The sequence below is a fragment of the Phyllobates terribilis genome, unplaced genomic scaffold, assembly GCF_046119375.1.
Source record: "Phyllobates terribilis strain yellow unplaced genomic scaffold, ASM4611937v1 Scaffold_40__1_contigs__length_11209783, whole genome shotgun sequence".
Taxonomy (NCBI): domain Eukaryota; kingdom Metazoa; phylum Chordata; class Amphibia; order Anura; family Dendrobatidae; genus Phyllobates; species Phyllobates terribilis.
This window is the reverse complement of record NW_027362800.1, coordinates 2,351,411-2,369,060: the sequence shown is the minus strand read 5'-3', so window position 1 is coordinate 2,369,060 and position 17,650 is coordinate 2,351,411. Positions and strand designations below refer to the sequence as shown.

The following is a 17,650-nucleotide window of genomic DNA, read 5'->3' as shown; positions in this document are numbered from 1 at the left end:
ATGTTAAAAGTTGCAGAAGCCAGATGACAAGCTCATTTTGGTTCAACTTCAGCAACTGTGCATTGCATTGCCATGTAATGTAATGTAATGCAATGCTATCTATCTAGCTCTCCCTCTATACTTCCTTTTGGATAAACAGACATATTAGGCAAGCATTTTGGAGCTTTCACCTAAATAACTACAGGTGGTGAGATAAGCTGCACAATATAATTGACCTTTCAGTATATTGTTGCACACACACCATCTATTTAGCAAATGCCCTTGTTATCAACAGCAGCCTTTTAAACTCACCTGAGCTAACAGGTATGTGAGCTGGTTACTCTGCTGCGCTTAAAATTTCTTTTTTGGTTTGCTACAATGCCTTTTCTGAAACGTTGTCTCCCTCTGCTGGAACACTGACTTCTTTCATTTAATGCCTGCAGACTATAAAAGAGAAACCAACCCAAAAAGTTTGGTTGATTAGTCTGTGGCATTCTTTTAAACTGTTGCTTATGGCGGTCTCTGTGAGCTTCTCAGTGACATTCAGCCATCCAGGTATCCCGCCTGCAGTAGACGGAATGTGGCAATGGAACGCTGGCTGCGCGTGTCATAATAGGCTCTGAGCCTTTATATACCTGCGCACAGCAGCAGCCACCTTCAGTCTGCTGCTGGACAGCCAGCAGCAGCAGCAGCAGGAGAGGTAATTAATCAGCAACCCTCCTGCTAAGGGTAGACAGCTGCTCGTTCCACCCCCCCCCCCGCCTTAATTGGTTCTCCTCCCTTCCAACGGTGTTGAGGCGGGTGGGAACAGCCGGGGGTTGAGGGTACTGTGCTAAAAGAGGTGGAGTTATGCAGATCTAAAACGCGTGGATTGCAGCAGCAGCAAGCCGAAAAGTGCAGGTATGTGAGGGATCTAGAGGTTGACAGCATGTCTTCTTAACGGGAGTCCAGGTGGCCATCTCCACAAATGGACTTTTCAGAATCCTTGGGTGGCACCGTAGTCGGAAACCAATTCTGGTTATCGCTTCTCGGCCTTTTGGCTAAGATCAAGTGTAGTATCTGTTCTTATCAGTTTAATATCTGATACGTCCCCTATCTGGGGACCATATATTAAATGGATTTTTAGAACAGGGAGATGGAAAAAGAGCTTGCTCTGTCCACTCCACGCATTGACCTGGTATTGCAGTATCTCCAGGACCGGTGCACCCCTTCTTTAATGCAGTTTCTAAAATCAGAAAGAATTGAATTCAATGCTTTTTGTTCATTTTGCTTGTTTGTCGGATTTTGGGATGGACTCTTTGGCTTTGCTTTTCTTCTCCTCATTGGATTTTTCATGTTAAAAGTTGCAGAAGCCAGATGACAAGCTCATTTTGGTTCAACTTCAGCAACTGTGCATTGCATTGCCATGTAATGTAATGTAATGCAATGCTATCTATCTAGCTCTCCCTCTATACTTCCTTTTGGATAAACAGACATATTAGGCAAGCATTTTGGAGCTTTCACCTAAATAACTACAGGTGGTGAGATAAGCTGCACAATATAATTGACCTTTCAGTATATTGTTGCACACACACCATCTATTTAGCAAATGCCCTTGTTATCAACAGCAGCCTTTTAAACTCACCTGAGCTAACAGGTATGTGAGCTGGTTACTCTGCTGCGCTTAAAATTTCTTTTTTGGTTTGCTACAATGCCTTTTCTGAAACGTTGTCTCCCTCTGCTGGAACACTGACTTCTTTCATTTAATGCCTGCAGAGTATAAAAGAGAAACCAACCCAAAAAGTTTGGTTGATTAGTCTGTGGCATTCTTTTAAACTGTTGCTTATGGCGGTCTCTGTGAGCTTCTCAGTGACATTCAGCCATCCAGGTATCCCGCCTGCAGTAGACGGAATGTGGCAATGGAACGCTGGCTGCGCGTGTCATAATAGGCTCTGAGCCTTTATATACCTGCGCACAGCAGCAGCCACCTTCAGTCTGCTGCTGGATAGCCAGCAGCAGCAGCAGCAGGAGAGGTAATTAATCAGCAACCCTCCTGCTAAGGGTAGACAGCTGCTCGTTCCACCCCCCCCCCCCGCCTTAATTGGTTCTCCTCCCTTCCAACGGTGTTGAGGCGGGTGGGAACAGCCGGGGGTTGAGGGTACTGTGCTAAAAGAGGTGGAGTTATGCAGATCTAAAACGCGTGGATTGCAGCAGCAGCAAGCCGAAAAGTGCAGGCATGTGAGGGATCTAGAGGTTGACAGCATGTCTTTTTAACGGGAGTCCAGGTGGCCATCTCCACAAATGGACTTTTCAGAATCCTTGGGTGGCACCGTAGTCGGAAACCAATTCTGGTTATCGCTTCTCGGCCTTTTGGCTAAGATCAAGTGTAGTATCTGTTCTTATCAGTTTAATATCTGATACGTCCCCTATCTGGGGACCATATATTAAATGGATTTTTAGAACAGGGAGATGGAAAAAGAGCTTGCTCTGTCCACTCCACGCATTGACCTGGTATTGCAGTATCTCCAGGACCGGTGCACCCCTTCTTTAATGCAGTTTCTAAAATCAGAAAGAATTGAATTCAATGCTTTTTGTTCATTTTGCTTGTTTGTCGGATTTTGGGATGGACTCTTTGGCTTTGCTTTTCTTCTCCTCATTGGATTTTTCATGTTAAAAGTTGCAGAAGCCAGATGACAAGCTCATTTTGGTTCAACTTCAGCAACTGTGCATTGCATTGCCATGTAATGTAATGTAATGCAATGCTATCTATCTAGCTCTCCCTCTATACTTCCTTTTGGATAAACAGACATATTAGGCAAGCATTTTGGAGCTTTCACCTAAATAACTACAGGTGGTGAGATAAGCTGCACAATATAATTGACCTTTCAGTATATTGTTGCACACACTCCATCTATTTAGCAAATGCCCTTGTTATCAACAGCAGCCTTTTAAACTCACCTGAGCTAACAGGTATGTGAGCTGGTTACTCTGCTGCGCTTAAAATTTCTTTTTTGGTTTGCTACAATGCCTTTTCTGAAACGTTGTCTCCCTCTGCTGGAACACTGACTTCTTTCATTTAATGCCTGCAGACTATAAAAGAGAAACCAACCCAAAAAGTTTGGTTGATTAGTCTGTGGCATTCTTTTAAACTGTTGCTTATGGCGGTCTCTGTGAGCTTCTCAGTGACATTCAGCCATCCAGGTATCCCGCCTGCAGTAGACGGAATGTGGCAATGGAACGCTGGCTGCGCGTGTCATAATAGGCTCTGAGCCTTTATATACCTGCGCACAGCAGCAGCCACCTTCAGTCTGCTGCTGGACAGCCAGCAGCAGCAGCAGCAGGAGAGGTAATTAATCAGCAACCCTCCTGCTAAGGGTAGACAGCTGCTCGTTCCACCCCCCCCCCCGCCTTAATTGGTTCTCCTCCCTTCCAACGGTGTTGAGGCGGGTGGGAACAGCCGGGGGTTGAGGGTACTGTGCTAAAAGAGGTGGAGTTATGCAGATCTAAAACGCGTGGATTGCAGCAGCAGCAAGCCGAAAAGTGCAGGTATGTGAGGGATCTAGAGGTTGACAGCATGTCTTCTTAACGGGAGTCCAGGTGGCCATCTCCACAAATGGACTTTTCAGAATCCTTGGGTGGCACCGTAGTCGGAAACCAATTCTGGTTATCGCTTCTCGGCCTTTTGGCTAAGATCAAGTGTAGTATCTGTTCTTATCAGTTTAATATCTGATACGTCCCCTATCTGGGGACCATATATTAAATGGATTTTTAGAACAGGGAGATGGAAAAAGAGCTTGCTCTGTCCACTCCACGTATTGACCTGGTATTGCAGTATCTCCAGGACCGGTGCACCCCTTCTTTAATGCAGTTTCTAAAATCAGAAAGAATTGAATTCAATGCTTTTTGTTCATTTTGCTTGTTTGTCGGATTTTGGGATGGACTCTTTGGCTTTGCTTTTCTTCTCCTCATTGGATTTTTCATGTTAAAAGTTGCAGAAGCCAGATGACAAGCTCATTTTGGTTCAACTTCAGCAACTGTGCATTGCATTGCCATGTAATGTAATGTAATGCAATGCTATCTATCTAGCTCTCCCTCTATACTTCCTTTTGGATAAACAGACATATTAGGCAAGCATTTTGGAGCTTTCACCTAAATAACTACAGGTGGTGAGATAAGCTGCACAATATAATTGACCTTTCAGTATATTGTTGCACACACACCATCTATTTAGCAAATGCCCTTGTTATCAACAGCAGCCTTTTAAACTCACCTGAGCTAACAGGTATGTGAGCTGGTTACTCTGCTGCGCTTAAAATTTCTTTTTTGGTTTGCTACAATGCCTTTTCTGAAACGTTGTCTCCCTCTGCTGGAACACTGACTTCTTTCATTTAATGCCTGCAGACTATAAAAGAGAAACCAACCCAAAAAGTTTGGTTGATTAGTCTGTGGCATTCTTTTAAACTGTTGCTTATGGCGGTCTCTGTGAGCTTCTCAGTGACATTCAGCCATCCAGGTATCCCGCCTGCAGTAGACGGAATGTGGCAATGGAACGCTGGCTGCGCGTGTCATAATAGGCTCTGAGCCTTTATATACCTGCGCACAGCAGCAGCCACCTTCAGTCTGCTGCTGGACAGCCAGCAGCAGCAGCAGCAGGAGAGGTAATTAATCAGCAACCCTCCTGCTAAGGGTAGACAGCTGCTCGTTCCACCCCCCCCCCCCGCCTTAATTGGTTCTCCTCCCTTCCAACGGTGTTGAGGCGGGTGGGAACAGCCGGGGGTTGAGGGTACTGTGCTAAAAGAGGTGGAGTTATGCAGATCTAAAACGCGTGGATTGCAGCAGCAGCAAGCCGAAAAGTGCAGGTATGTGAGGGATCTAGAGGTTGACAGCATGTCTTCTTAACGGGAGTCCAGGTGGCCATCTCCACAAATGGACTTTTCAGAATCCTTGGGTGGCACCGTAGTCGGAAACCAATTCTGGTTATCGCTTCTCGGCCTTTTGGCTAAGATCAAGTGTAGTATCTGTTCTTATCAGTTTAATATCTGATACGTCCCCTATCTGGGGACCATATATTAAATGGATTTTTAGAACAGGGAGATGGAAAAAGAGCTTGCTCTGTCCACTCCACGCATTGACCTGGTATTGCAGTATCTCCAGGACCGGTGCACCCCTTCTTTAATGCAGTTTCTAAAATCAGAAAGAATTGAATTCAATGCTTTTTGTTCATTTTGCTTGTTTGTCGGATTTTGGGATGGACTCTTTGGCTTTGCTTTTCTTCTCCTCATTGGATTTTTCATGTTAAAAGTTGCAGAAGCCAGATGACAAGCTCATTTTGGTTCAACTTCAGCAACTGTGCATTGCATTGCCATGTAATGTAATGTAATGCAATGCTATCTATCTAGCTCTCCCTCTATACTTCCTTTTGGATAAACAGACATATTAGGCAAGCATTTTGGAGCTTTCACCTAAATAACTACAGGTGGTGAGATAAGCTGCACAATATAATTGACCTTTCAGTATATTGTTGCACACACACCATCTATTTAGCAAATGCCCTTGTTATCAACAGCAGCCTTTTAAACTCACCTGAGCTAACAGGTATGTGAGCTGGTTACTCTGCTGCGCTTAAAATTTCTTTTTTGGTTTGCTACAATGCCTTTTCTGAAACGTTGTCTCCCTCTGCTGGAACACTGACTTCTTTCATTTAATGCCTGCAGACTATAAAAGAGAAACCAACCCAAAAAGTTTGGTTGATTAGTCTGTGGCATTCTTTTAAACTGTTGCTTATGGCGGTCTCTCTGAGCTTCTCAGTGACATTCAGCCATCCAGGTATCCCGCCTGCAGTAGACGGAATGTGGCAATGGAACGCTGGCTGCGCGTGTCATAATAGGCTCTGAGCCTTTATATACCTGCGCACAGCAGCAGCCACCTTCAGTCTGCTGCTGGACAGCCAGCAGCAGCAGCAGCAGGAGAGGTAATTAATCAGCAACCCTCCTGCTAAGGGTAGACAGCTGCTCGTTCCACCCCCCCCCCGCCTTAATTGGTTCTCCTCCCTTCCAACGGTGTTGAGGCGGGTGGGAACAGCCGGGGGTTGAGGGTACTGTGCTAAAAGAGGTGGAGTTATGCAGATCTAAAACGCGTGGATTGCAGCAGCAGCAAGCCGAAAAGTGCAGGCATGTGAGGGATCTAGAGGTTGACAGCATGTCTTCTTAACGGGAGTCCAGGTGGCCATCTCCACAAATGGACTTTTCAGAATCCTTGGGTGGCACCGTAGTCGGAAACCAATTCTGGTTATCGCTTCTCGGCCTTTTGGCTAAGATCAAGTGTAGTATCTGTTCTTATCAGTTTAATATCTGATACGTCCCCTATCTGGGGACCATATATTAAATGGATTTTTAGAACAGGGAGATGGAAAAAGAGCTTGCTCTGTCCACTCCACGCATTGACCTGGTATTGCAGTATCTCCAGGACCGGTGCACCCCTTCTTTAATGCAGTTTCTAAAATCAGAAAGAATTGAATTCAATGCTTTTTGTTCATTTTGCTTGTTTGTCGGATTTTGGGATGGACTCTTTGGCTTTGCTTTTCTTCTCCTCATTGGATTTTTCATGTTAAAAGTTGCAGAAGCCAGATGACAAGCTCATTTTGGTTCAACTTCAGCAACTGTGCATTGCATTGCCATGTAATGTAATGTAATGCAATGCTATCTATCTAGCTCTCCCTCTATACTTCCTTTTGGATAAACAGACATATTAGGCAAGCATTTTGGAGCTTTCACCTAAATAACTACAGGTGGTGAGATAAGCTGCACAATATAATTGACCTTTCAGTATATTGTTGCACACACACCATCTATTTAGCAAATGCCCTTGTTATCAACAGCAGCCTTTTAAACTCACCTGAGCTAACAGGTATGTGAGCTGGTTACTCTGCTGCGCTTAAAATTTCTTTTTTGGTTTGCTACAATGCCTTTTCTGAAACGTTGTCTCCCTCTGCTGGAACACTGACTTCTTTCATTTAATGCCTGCAGACTATAAAAGAGAAACCAACCCAAAAAGTTTGGTTGATTAGTCTGTGGCATTCTTTTAAACTGTTGCTTATGGCGGACTCTGTGAGCTTCTCAGTGACATTCAGCCATCCAGGTATCCCGCCTGCAGTAGACGGAATGTGGCAATGGAACGCTGGCTGCGCGTGTCATAATAGGCTCTGAGCCTTTATATACCTGCGCACAGCAGCAGCCACCTTCAGTCTGCTGCTGGACAGCCAGCAGCAGCAGGAGAGGTAATTAATCAGCAACCCTCCTGCTAAGGGTAGACAGCTGCTCGTTCCACCCCCCCCCCCGCCTTAATTGGTTCTCCTCCCTTCCAACGGTGTTGAGGCGGGTGGGAACAGCCGGGGGTTGAGGGTACTGTGCTAAAAGAGGTGGAGTTATGCAGATCTAAAACGCGTGGATTGCAGCAGCAGCAAGCCGAAAAGTGCAGGCATGTGAGGGATCTAGAGGTTGACAGCATGTCTTCTTAACGGGAGTCCAGGTGGCCATCTCCACAAATGGACTTTTCAGAATCCTTGGGTGGCACCGTAGTCGGAAACCAATTCTGGTTATCGCTTCTCGGCCTTTTGGCTAAGATCAAGTGTAGTATCTGTTCTTATCAGTTTAATATCTGATACGTTCCCTATATGGGGACCATATATTAAATGGATTTTTAGAACAGGGAGATGGAAAAAGAGCTTGCTCTGTCCACTCCACGCATTGACCTGGTATTGCAGTATCTCCAGGACCAGTGCACCCCTTCTTTAATGCAGTTTCTAAAATCAGAAAGAATTGAATTCAATGCTTTTTGTTCATTTTGCTTGTTTGTCGGATTTTGGGATGGACTCTTTGGCTTTGCTTTTCTTCTCCTCATTGGATTTTTCATGTTAAAAGTTGCAGAAGCCAGATGACAAGCTCATTTTGGTTCAACTTCAGCAACTGTGCATTGCATTGCCATGTAATGTAATGTAATGCAATGCTATCTATCTAGCTCTCCCTCTATACTTCCTTTTGGATAAACAGACATATTAGGCAAGCATTTTGGAGCTTTCACCTAAATAACTACAGGTGGTGAGATAAGCTGCACAATATAATTGACCTTTCAGTATATTGTTGCACACACACCATCTATTTAGCAAATGCCCTTGTTATCAACAGCAGCCTTTTAAACTCACCTGAGCTAACAGGTATGTGAGCTGGTTACTCTGCTGCGCTTAAAATTTCTTTTTTGGTTTGCTACAATGCCTTTTCTGAAACGTTGTCTCCCTCTGCTGGAACACTGACTTCTTTCATTTAATGCCTGCAGACTATAAAAGAGAAACCAACCCAAAAAGTTTGGTTGATTAGTCTGTGGCATTCTTTTAAACTGTTGCTTATAGCGGTCTCTGTGAGCTTCTCAGTGACATTCAGCCATCCAGGTATCCCGCCTGCAGTAGACGGAATGTGGCAATGGAACGCTGGCTGCGCGTGTCATAATAGGCTCTGAGCCTTTATATACCTGCGCACAGCAGCAGCCACCTTCAGTCTGCTGCTGGACAGCCAGCAGCAGCAGCAGCAGGAGAGGTAATTAATCAGCAACCCTCCTGCTAAGGGTAGCTCGTTCCACCCCCCCCCCCGCCTTAATTGGTTCTCCTCCCTTCCAACGGTGTTGAGGCGGGTGGGAACAGCCGGGGGTTGAGGGTACTGTGCTAAAAGAGGTGGAGTTATGCAGATCTAAAACGCGTGGATTGCAGCAGCAGCAAGCCGAAAAGTGCAGGCATGTGAGGGATCTAGAGGTTGACAGCATGTCTTCTTAACGGGAGTCCAGGTGGCCATCTCCACAAATGGACTTTTCAGAATCCTTGGGTGGCACCGTAGTCGGAAACCAATTCTGGTTATCGCTTCTCGGCCTTTTGGCTAAGATCAAGTGTAGTATCTGTTCTTATCAGTTTAATATCTGATACGTCCCCTATCTGGGGACCATATATTAAATGGATTTTTAGAACAGGGAGATGGAAAAAGAGCTTGCTCTGTCCACTCCACGCATTGACCTGGTATTGCAGTATCTCCAGGACCGGTGCACCCCTTCTTTAATGCAGTTTCTAAAATCAGAAAGAATTGAATTCAATGCTTTTTGTTCATTTTGCTTGTTTGTCGGATTTTGGGATGGACTCTTTGGCTTTGCTTTTCTTCTCCTCATTGGATTTTTCATGTTAAAAGTTGCAGAAGCCAGATGACAAGCTCATTTTGGTTCAACTTCAGCAACTGTGCATTGCATTGCCATGTAATGTAATGTAATGCAATGCTATCTATCTAGCTCTCCCTCTATACTTCCTTTTGGATAAACAGACATATTAGGCAAGCATTTTGGAGCTTTCACCTAAATAACTACAGGTGGTGAGATAAGCTGCACAATATAATTGACCTTTCAGTATATTGTTGCACACACACCATCTATTTAGCAAATGCCCTTGTTATCAACAGCAGCCTTTTAAACTCACCTGAGCTAACAGGTATGTGAGCTGGTTACTCTGCTGCGCTTAAAATTTCTTTTTTGGTTTGCTACAATGCCTTTTCTGAAACGTTGTCTCCCTCTGCTGGAACACTGACTTCTTTCATTTAATGCCTGCAGACTATAAAAGAGAAACCAACCCAAAAAGTTTGGTTGATTAGTCTGTGGCATTCTTTTAAACTGTTGCTTATGGCGGTCTCTGTGAGCTTCTCAGTGACATTCAGCCATCCAGGTATCCCGCCTGCAGTAGACGGAATGTGGCAATGGAACGCTGGCTGCGCGTGTCATAATAGGCTCTGAGCCTTTATATACCTGCGCACAGCAGCAGCCACCTTCAGTCTGCTGCTGGACAGCCAGCAGCAGCAGCAGCAGGAGAGGTAATTAATCAGCAACCCTCCTGCTAAGGGTAGACAGCTGCTCGTTCCACCCCCCCCCCCCGCCTTAATTGGTTCTCCTCCCTTCCAACGGTGTTGAGGCGGGTGGGAACAGCCGGGGGTTGAGGGTACTGTGCTAAAAGAGGTGGAGTTATGCAGATCTAAAACGCGTGGATTGCAGCAGCAGCAAGCCGAAAAGTGCAGGCATGTGAGGGATCTAGAGGTTGACAGCATGTCTTCTTAACGGGAGTCCAGGTGGCCATCTCCACAAATGGACTTTTCAGAATCCTTGGGTGGCACCGTAGTCGGAAACCAATTCTGGTTATCGCTTCTCGGCCTTTTGGCTAAGATCAAGTGTAGTATCTGTTTTTATCAGTTTAATATCTGATACGTCCCCTATCTGGGGACCATATATTAAATGGATTTTTAGAACAGGGAGATGGAAAAAGAGCTTGCTCTGTCCACTCCACGCATTGACCTGGTATTGCAGTATCTCCAGGACCGGTGCACCCCTTCTTTAATGCAGTTTCTAAAATCAGAAAGAATTGAATTCAATGCTTTTTGTTCATTTTGCTTGTTTGTCGGATTTTGGGATGGACTCTTTGGCTTTGCTTTTCTTCTCCTCATTGGATTTTTCATGTTAAAAGTTGCAGAAGCCAGATGACAAGCTCATTTTGGTTCAACTTCAGCAACTGTGCATTGCATTGCCATGTAAAGTAATGTAATGCAGTGCTATCTATCTAGCTCTCCCTCTATACTTCCTTTTGGATAAACAGACATATTAGGCAAGCATTTTGGAGCTTTCACCTAAATAACTACAGGTGGTGAGATAAGCTGCACAATATAATTGACCTTTCAGTATATTGTTGCACACACACCATCTATTTAGCAAATGCCCTTGTTATCAACAGCAGCCTTTTAAACTCACCTGAGCTAACAGGTATGTGAGCTGGTTACTCTGCTGCGCTTAAAATTTCTTTTTTGGTTTGCTACAATGCCTTTTCTGAAACGTTGTCTCCCTCTGCTGGAACACTGACTTCTTTCATTTAATGCCTGCAGACTATAAAAGAGAAACCAACCCAAAAAGTTTGGTTGATTAGTCTGTGGCATTCTTTTAAACTGTTGCTTATGGCGGTCTCTGTGAGCTTCTCAGTGACATTCAGCCATCCAGGTATCCCGCCTGCAGTAGACGGAATGTGGCAATGGAACGCTGGCTGCGCGTGTCATAATAGGCTCTGAGCCTTTATATACCTGCGCACAGCAGCAGCCACCTTCAGTCTGCTGCTGGACAGCCAGCAGCAGCAGCAGCAGGAGAGGTAATTAATCAGCAACCCTCCTGCTAAGGGTAGACAGCTGCTCGTTCCACCCCCCCCCGCCTTAATTGGTTCTCCTCCCTTCCAACGGTGTTGAGGCGGGTGGGAACAGCCGGGGGTTGAGGGTACTGTGCTAAAAGAGGTGGAGTTATGCAGATCTAAAACGCGTGGATTGCAGCAGCAGCAAGCCGAAAAGTGCAGGCATGTGAGGGATCTAGAGGTTGACAGCATGTCTTCTTAACGGGAGTCCAGGTGGCCATCTCCACAAATGGACTTTTCAGAATCCTTGGGTGGCACCGTAGTCGGAAACCAATTCTGGTTATCGCTTCTCGGCCTTTTGGCTAAGATGAAGTGTAGTATCTGTTCTTATCAGTTTAATATCTGATACGTCCCCTATCTGGGGACCATATATTAAATGGATTTTTAGAACAGGGAGATGGAAAAAGAGCTTGCTCTGTCCACTCCACGCATTGACCTGGTATTGCAGTATCTCCAGGACCGGTGCACCCCTTCTTTAATGCAGTTTCTAAAATCAGAAAGAATTGAATTCAATGCTTTTTGTTCATTTTGCTTGTTTGTCGGATTTTGGGATGGACTCTTTGGCTTTGCTTTTCTTCTCCTCATTGGATTTTTCATGTTAAAAGTTGCAGAAGCCAGATGACAAGCTCATTTTGGTTCAACTTCAGCAACTGTGCATTGCATTGCCATGTAATGTAATGTAATGCAATGCTATCTATCTAGCTCTCCCTCTATACTTCCTTTTGGATAAACAGACATATTAGGCAAGCATTTTGGAGCTTTCACCTAAATAACTACAGGTGGTGAGATAAGCTGCACAATATAATTGACCTTTCAGTATATTGTTGCACACACACCATCTATTTAGCAAATGCCCTTGTTATCAACAGCAGCCTTTTAAACTCACCTGAGCTAACAGGTATGTGAGCTGGTTACTCTACTGCGCTTAAAATTTCTTTTTTGGTTTGCTACAATGCCTTTTCTGAAACGTTGTCTCCCTCTGCTGGAACACTGACTTCTTTCATTTAATGCCTGCAGACTATAAAAGAGAAACCAACAAAAAAAGTTTGGTTGATTAGTCTGTGGCATTCTTTTAAACTGTTGCTTATGGCGGTCTCTGTGAGCTTCTCAGTGACATTCAGCCATCCAGGTATCCCGCCTGCAGTAGACGGAATGTGGCAATGGAACGCTGGCTGCGCGTGTCATAATAGGCTCTGAGCCTTTATATACCTGCGCACAGCAGCAGCCACCTTCAGTCTGCTGCTGGACAGCCAGCAGCAGCAGCAGCAGGAGAGGTAATTAATCAGCAACCCTCCTGCTAAGGGTAGACAGCTGCTCGTTCCACCCCCCCCCCCCGCCTTAATTGGTTCTCCTCCCTTCCAACGGTGTTGAGGCGGGTGGGAACAGCCGGGGGTTGAGGGTACTGTGCTAAAAGAGGTGGAGTTATGCAGATCTAAAACGCGTGGATTGCAGCAGCAGCAAGCCGAAAAGTGCAGGCATGTGAGGGATCTAGAGGTTGACAGCATGTCTTCTTAACGGGAGTCCAGGTGGCCATCTCCACAAATGGACTTTTCAGAATCCTTGGGTGGCACCGTAGTCGGAAACCAATTCTGGTTATCGCTTCTCGGCCTTTTGGCTAAGATCAAGTGTAGTATCTGTTCTTATCAGTTTAATATCTGATACGTCCCCTATCTGGGGACCATATATTAAATGGATTTTTAGAACAGGGAGATGGAAAAAGAGCTTGCTCTGTCCACTCCACGCATTGACCTGGTATTGCAGTATCTCCAGGACCGGTGCACCCCTTCTTTAATGCAGTTTCTAAAATCAGAAAGAATTGAATTCAATGCTTTTTGTTCATTTTGCTTGTTTGTCGGATTTTGGGATGGACTCTTTGGCTTTGCTTTTCTTCTCCTCATTGGATTTTTCATGTTAAAAGTTGCAGAAGCCAGATGACAAGCTCATTTTGGTTCAACTTCAGCAACTGTGCATTGCATTGCCATGTAATGTAATGTAATGCAATGCTATCTATCTAGCTCTCCCTCTATACTTCCTTTTGGATAAACAGACATATTAGGCAAGCATTTTGGAGCTTTCACCTAAATAACTACAGGTGGTGAGATAAGCTGCACAATATAATTGACCTTTCAGTATATTGTTGCACACACACCATCTATTTAGCAAATGCCCTTGTTATCAACAGCAGCCTTTTAAACTCACCTGAGCTAACAGGTATGTGAGCTGGTTACTCTGCTGCGCTTAAAATTTCTTTTTTGGTTTGCTACAATGCCTTTTCTGAAACGTTGTCTCCCTCTGCTGGAACACTGACTTCTTTCATTTAATTCCTGCAGACTATAAAAGAGAAACCAACCCAAAAAGTTTGGTTGATTAGTCTGTGGCATTCTTTTAAACTGTTGCTTATGGCGGTCTCTGTGAGCTTCTCAGTGACATTCAGCCATCCAGGTATCCCGCCTGCAGTAGACGGAATGTGGCAATGGAACGCTGGCTGCGCGTGTCATAATAGGCTCTGAGCCTTTATATACCTGCGCACAGCAGCAGCCACCTTCAGTCTGCTGCTGGACAGCCAGCAGCAGCAGCAGCAGGAGAGGTAATTAATCAGCAACCCTCCTGCTAAGGGTAGACAGCTGCTCGTTCCACCCCCCCCCCGCCTTAATTGGTTCTCCTCCCTTCCAACGGTGTTGAGGCGGGTGGGAACAGCCGGGGGTTGAGGGTACTGTGCTAAAAGAGGTGGAGTTATGCAGATCTAAAACGCGTGGATTGCAGCAGCAGCAAGCCGAAAAGTGCAGGCATGTGAGGGATCTAGAGGTTGACAGCATGTCTTCTTAACGGGAGTCCAGGTGGCCATCTCCACAAATGGACTTTTCAGAATCCTTGGGTGGCACCGTAGTCGGAAAGCAATTCTGGTTATCGCTTCTCGGCCTTTTGGCTAAGATCAAGTGTAGTATCTGTTCTTATCAGTTTAATATCTGATACGTCCCCTATCTAGGGACCATATATTAAATGGATTTTTAGAACAGGGAGATGGAAAAAGAGCTTGCTCTGTCCACTCCACGCATTGACCTGGTATTGCAGTATCTCCAGGACCGGTGCACCCCTTCTTTAATGCAGTTTCTAAAATCAGAAAGAATTGAATTCAATGCTTTTTGTTCATTTTGCTTGTTTGTCGGATTTTGGGATGGACTCTTTGGCTTTGCTTTTCTTCTCCTCATTGGATTTTTCATGTTAAAAGTTGCAGAAGCCAGATGACAAGCTCATTTTGGTTCAACTTCAGCAACTGTGCATTGCATTGCCATGTAATGTAATGTAATGCAATGCTATCTATCTAGCTCTCCCTCTATACTTCCTTTTGGATAAACAGACATATTAGGCAAGCATTTTGGAGCTTTCACCTAAATAACTACAGGTGGTGAGATAAGCTGCACAATATAATTGACCTTTCAGTATATTGTTGCACACACACCATCTATTTAGCAAATGCCCTTGTTGTCAACAGCAGCCTTTTAAACTCACCTGAGCTAACAGGTATGTGAGCTGGTTACTCTGCTGCGCTTAAAATTTCTTTTTTGGTTTGCTACAATGCCTTTTCTGAAACGTTGTCTCCCTCTGCTGGAACACTGACTTCTTTCATTTAATGCCTGCAGACTATAAAAGAGAAACCAACCCAAAAAGTTTGGTTGATTAGTCTGTGGCATTCTTTTAAACTGTTGCTTATGGCGGTCTCTGTGAGCTTCTCAGTGACATTCAGCCATCCAGGTATCCCGCCTGCAGTAGACGGAATGTGGCAATGGAACGCTGGCTGCGCGTGTCATAATAGGCTCTGAGCCTTTATATACCTGCGCACAGCAGCAGCCACCTTCAGTCTGCTGCTGGACAGCCAGCAGCAGCAGCAGCAGGAGAGGTAATTAATCAGCAACCTCCTGCTAAGGGTAGACAGCTGCTCGTTCCACCCCCCCCCCCGCCTTAATTGGTTCTCCTCCCTTCCAACGGTGTTGAGGCGGGTGGGAACAGCCGGGGGTTGAGGGTACTGTGCTAAAAGAGGTGGAGTTATGCAGATCTAAAACGCGTGGATTGCAGCAGCAGCAAGCCGAAAAGTGCAGGCATGTGAGGGATCTAGAGGTTGACAGCATGTCTTCTTAACGGGAGTCCAGGTGGCCATCTCCACAAATGGACTTTTCAGAATCCTTGGGTGGCACCGTAGTCGGAAAGCAATTCTGGTTATCGCTTCTCGGCCTTTTGGCTAAGATCAAGTGTAGTATCTGTTCTTATCAGTTTAATATCTGATACGTCCCCTATCTGGGGACCATATATTAAATGGATTTTTAGAACAGGGAGATGGAAAAAGAGCTTGCTCTGTCCACTCCACGCATTGACCTGGTATTGCAGTATCTCCAGGACCGGTGCACCCCTTCTTTAATGCAGTTTCTAAAATCAGAAAGAATTGAATTCAATGCTTTTTGTTCATTTTGCTTGTTTGTCGGATTTTGGGATGGACTCTTTGGCTTTGCTTTTCTTCTCCTCATTGGATTTTTCATGTTAAAAGTTGCAGAAGCCAGATGACAAGCTCATTTTGGTTCAACTTCAGCAACTGTGCATTGCATTGCCATGTAATGTAATGTAATGCAATGCTATCTATCTAGCTCTCCCTCTATACTTCCTTTTGGATAAACAGACATATTAGGCAAGCATTTTGGAGCTTTCACCTAAATAACTACAGGTGGTGAGATAAGCTGCACAATATAATTGACCTTTCAGTATATTGTTGCACACACACCATCTATTTAGCAAATGCCCTTGTTATCAACAGCAGCCTTTTAAACTCACCTGAGCTAACAGGTATGTGAGCTGGTTACTCTGCTGCGCTTAAAATTTATTTTTTGGTTTGCTACAATGCCTTTTCTGAAACGTTGTCTCCCTCTGCTGGAACACTGACTTCTTTCATTTAATGCCTGCAGACTATAAAAGAGAAACCAACCCAAAATGTTTGGTTGATTAGTCTGTGGCATTCTTTTAAACTGTTGCTTATGGCGGTCTCTGTGAGCTTCTCAGTGACATTCAGCCATCCAGGTATCCCGCCTGCAGTAGACGGAATGTGGCAATGGAACGCTGGCTGCGCGTGTCATAATAGGCTCTGAGCCTTTATATACCTGCGCACAGCAGCAGCCACCTTCAGTCTGCTGCTGGACAGCCAGCAGCAGCAGCAGCAGGAGAGGTAATTAATCAGCAACCCTCCTGCTAAGGGTAGACAGCTGCTCGTTCCACCCCCCCCCCCCGCCTTAATTGGTTCTCCTCCCTTCCAACGGTGTTGAGGCGGGTGGGAACAGCCGGGGGTTGAGGGTACTGTGCTAAAAGAGGTGGAGTTATGCAGATCTAAAACGCGTGGATTGCAGCAGCAGCAAGCCGAAAAGTGCAGGCATGTGAGGGATCTAGAGGTTGACAGCATGTCTTCTTAACGGGAGTCCAGGTGGCCATCTCCACAAATGGACTTTTCAGAATCCTTAGGTGGCACCATAGTCGGAAACCAATTCTGGTTATCGCTTCTCGGCCTTTTGGCTAAGATCAAGTGTAGTATCTGTTCTTATCAGTTTAATATCTGATACGTCCCCTATCTGGGGACCATATATTAAATGGATTTTTAGAACAGGGAGATGGAAAAAGAGCTTGCTCTGTCCACTCCACGCATTGACCTGGTATTGCAGTATCTCCAGGACCGGTGCACCCCTTCTTTAATGCAGTTTCTAAAATCAGAAAGAATTGAATTCAATGCTTTTTGTTCATTTTGCTTGTTTGTCGGATTTTGGGATGGACTCTTTGGCTTTGCTTTTCTTCTCCTCATTGGATTTTTCATGTTAAAAGTTGCAGAAGCCAGATGACAAGCTCATTTTGGTTCAACTTCAGCAACTGTGCATTGCATTGCCATGTAATGTAATGTAATGCAATGCTATCTATCTAGCTCTCCCTCTATACTTCCTTTTGGATAAACAGACATATTAGGCAAGCATTTTGGAGCTTTCACCTAAATAACTACAGGTGGTGAGATAAGCTGCACAATATAATTGACCTTTCAGTATATTGTTGCACACACACCATCTATTTAGCAAATGCCCTTGTTATCAACAGCAGCCTTTTAAACTCACCTGAGCTAACAGGTATGTGAGCTGGTTACTCTGCTGCGCTTAAAATTTCTTTTTTGGTTTGCTACAATGCCTTTTCTGAAACGTTGTCTCCCTCTGCTGGAACACTGACTTCTTTCATTTAATGCCTGCAGACTATAAAAGAGAAACCAACCCAAAAAATTTGGTTGATTAGTCTGTGGCATTCTTTTAAACTGTTGCTTATGGCGGTCTCTGTGAGCTTCTCAGTGACATTCAGCCATCCAGGTATCCCGCCTGCAGTAGACGGAATGTGGCAATGGAACGCTGGCTGCGCGTGTCATAATAGGCTCTGAGCCTT

General features: G+C 45.0%; 13 non-coding genes across 13 annotated transcripts; all 13 read left to right on the top strand.

The window, feature by feature from the left end:
* Positions 1 to 999: 999 nt before the first annotated feature.
* Positions 1,000 to 1,190, top strand: LOC141184953 (U2 spliceosomal RNA). Its single transcript, XR_012259660.1, has one exon. It is a non-coding gene; the product is annotated as a U2 spliceosomal RNA (small nuclear RNA).
* Positions 1,191 to 2,312: 1,122 nt separating this feature from the next.
* LOC141184941 (U2 spliceosomal RNA) lies at positions 2,313 to 2,503 on the top strand. The gene has a single exon (XR_012259649.1). It is a non-coding gene; the product is annotated as a U2 spliceosomal RNA (small nuclear RNA).
* Positions 2,504 to 3,624: 1,121 nt separating this feature from the next.
* LOC141184358 (U2 spliceosomal RNA) lies at positions 3,625 to 3,815 on the top strand. Its single transcript, XR_012259121.1, has one exon. It is a non-coding gene; the product is annotated as a U2 spliceosomal RNA (small nuclear RNA).
* Positions 3,816 to 4,937: 1,122 nt separating this feature from the next.
* LOC141184929 (U2 spliceosomal RNA) lies at positions 4,938 to 5,128 on the top strand. Its single transcript, XR_012259638.1, has one exon. It is a non-coding gene; the product is annotated as a U2 spliceosomal RNA (small nuclear RNA).
* Positions 5,129 to 6,248: 1,120 nt separating this feature from the next.
* LOC141184917 (U2 spliceosomal RNA) lies at positions 6,249 to 6,439 on the top strand. Its single transcript, XR_012259627.1, has one exon. It is a non-coding gene; the product is annotated as a U2 spliceosomal RNA (small nuclear RNA).
* A 1,115-nt stretch (positions 6,440 to 7,554) lies between these two features.
* On the top strand, positions 7,555 to 7,745 carry LOC141184136 (U2 spliceosomal RNA). The gene has a single exon (XR_012258920.1). It is a non-coding gene; the product is annotated as a U2 spliceosomal RNA (small nuclear RNA).
* Positions 7,746 to 8,859: 1,114 nt separating this feature from the next.
* Positions 8,860 to 9,050, top strand: LOC141184905 (U2 spliceosomal RNA). Its single transcript, XR_012259616.1, has one exon. It is a non-coding gene; the product is annotated as a U2 spliceosomal RNA (small nuclear RNA).
* A 1,122-nt stretch (positions 9,051 to 10,172) lies between these two features.
* LOC141184884 (U2 spliceosomal RNA) lies at positions 10,173 to 10,363 on the top strand. The gene has a single exon (XR_012259597.1). It is a non-coding gene; the product is annotated as a U2 spliceosomal RNA (small nuclear RNA).
* Positions 10,364 to 11,482: 1,119 nt separating this feature from the next.
* On the top strand, positions 11,483 to 11,673 carry LOC141185269 (U2 spliceosomal RNA). The gene has a single exon (XR_012259947.1). It is a non-coding gene; the product is annotated as a U2 spliceosomal RNA (small nuclear RNA).
* Positions 11,674 to 12,795: 1,122 nt separating this feature from the next.
* Positions 12,796 to 12,986, top strand: LOC141184893 (U2 spliceosomal RNA). The gene has a single exon (XR_012259605.1). It is a non-coding gene; the product is annotated as a U2 spliceosomal RNA (small nuclear RNA).
* Positions 12,987 to 14,106: 1,120 nt separating this feature from the next.
* LOC141184946 (U2 spliceosomal RNA) lies at positions 14,107 to 14,297 on the top strand. Its single transcript, XR_012259654.1, has one exon. It is a non-coding gene; the product is annotated as a U2 spliceosomal RNA (small nuclear RNA).
* Positions 14,298 to 15,417: 1,120 nt separating this feature from the next.
* On the top strand, positions 15,418 to 15,608 carry LOC141184879 (U2 spliceosomal RNA). Its single transcript, XR_012259593.1, has one exon. It is a non-coding gene; the product is annotated as a U2 spliceosomal RNA (small nuclear RNA).
* Positions 15,609 to 16,730: 1,122 nt separating this feature from the next.
* LOC141184867 (U2 spliceosomal RNA) lies at positions 16,731 to 16,921 on the top strand. Its single transcript, XR_012259582.1, has one exon. It is a non-coding gene; the product is annotated as a U2 spliceosomal RNA (small nuclear RNA).
* Positions 16,922 to 17,650: the final 729 nt, after the last annotated feature.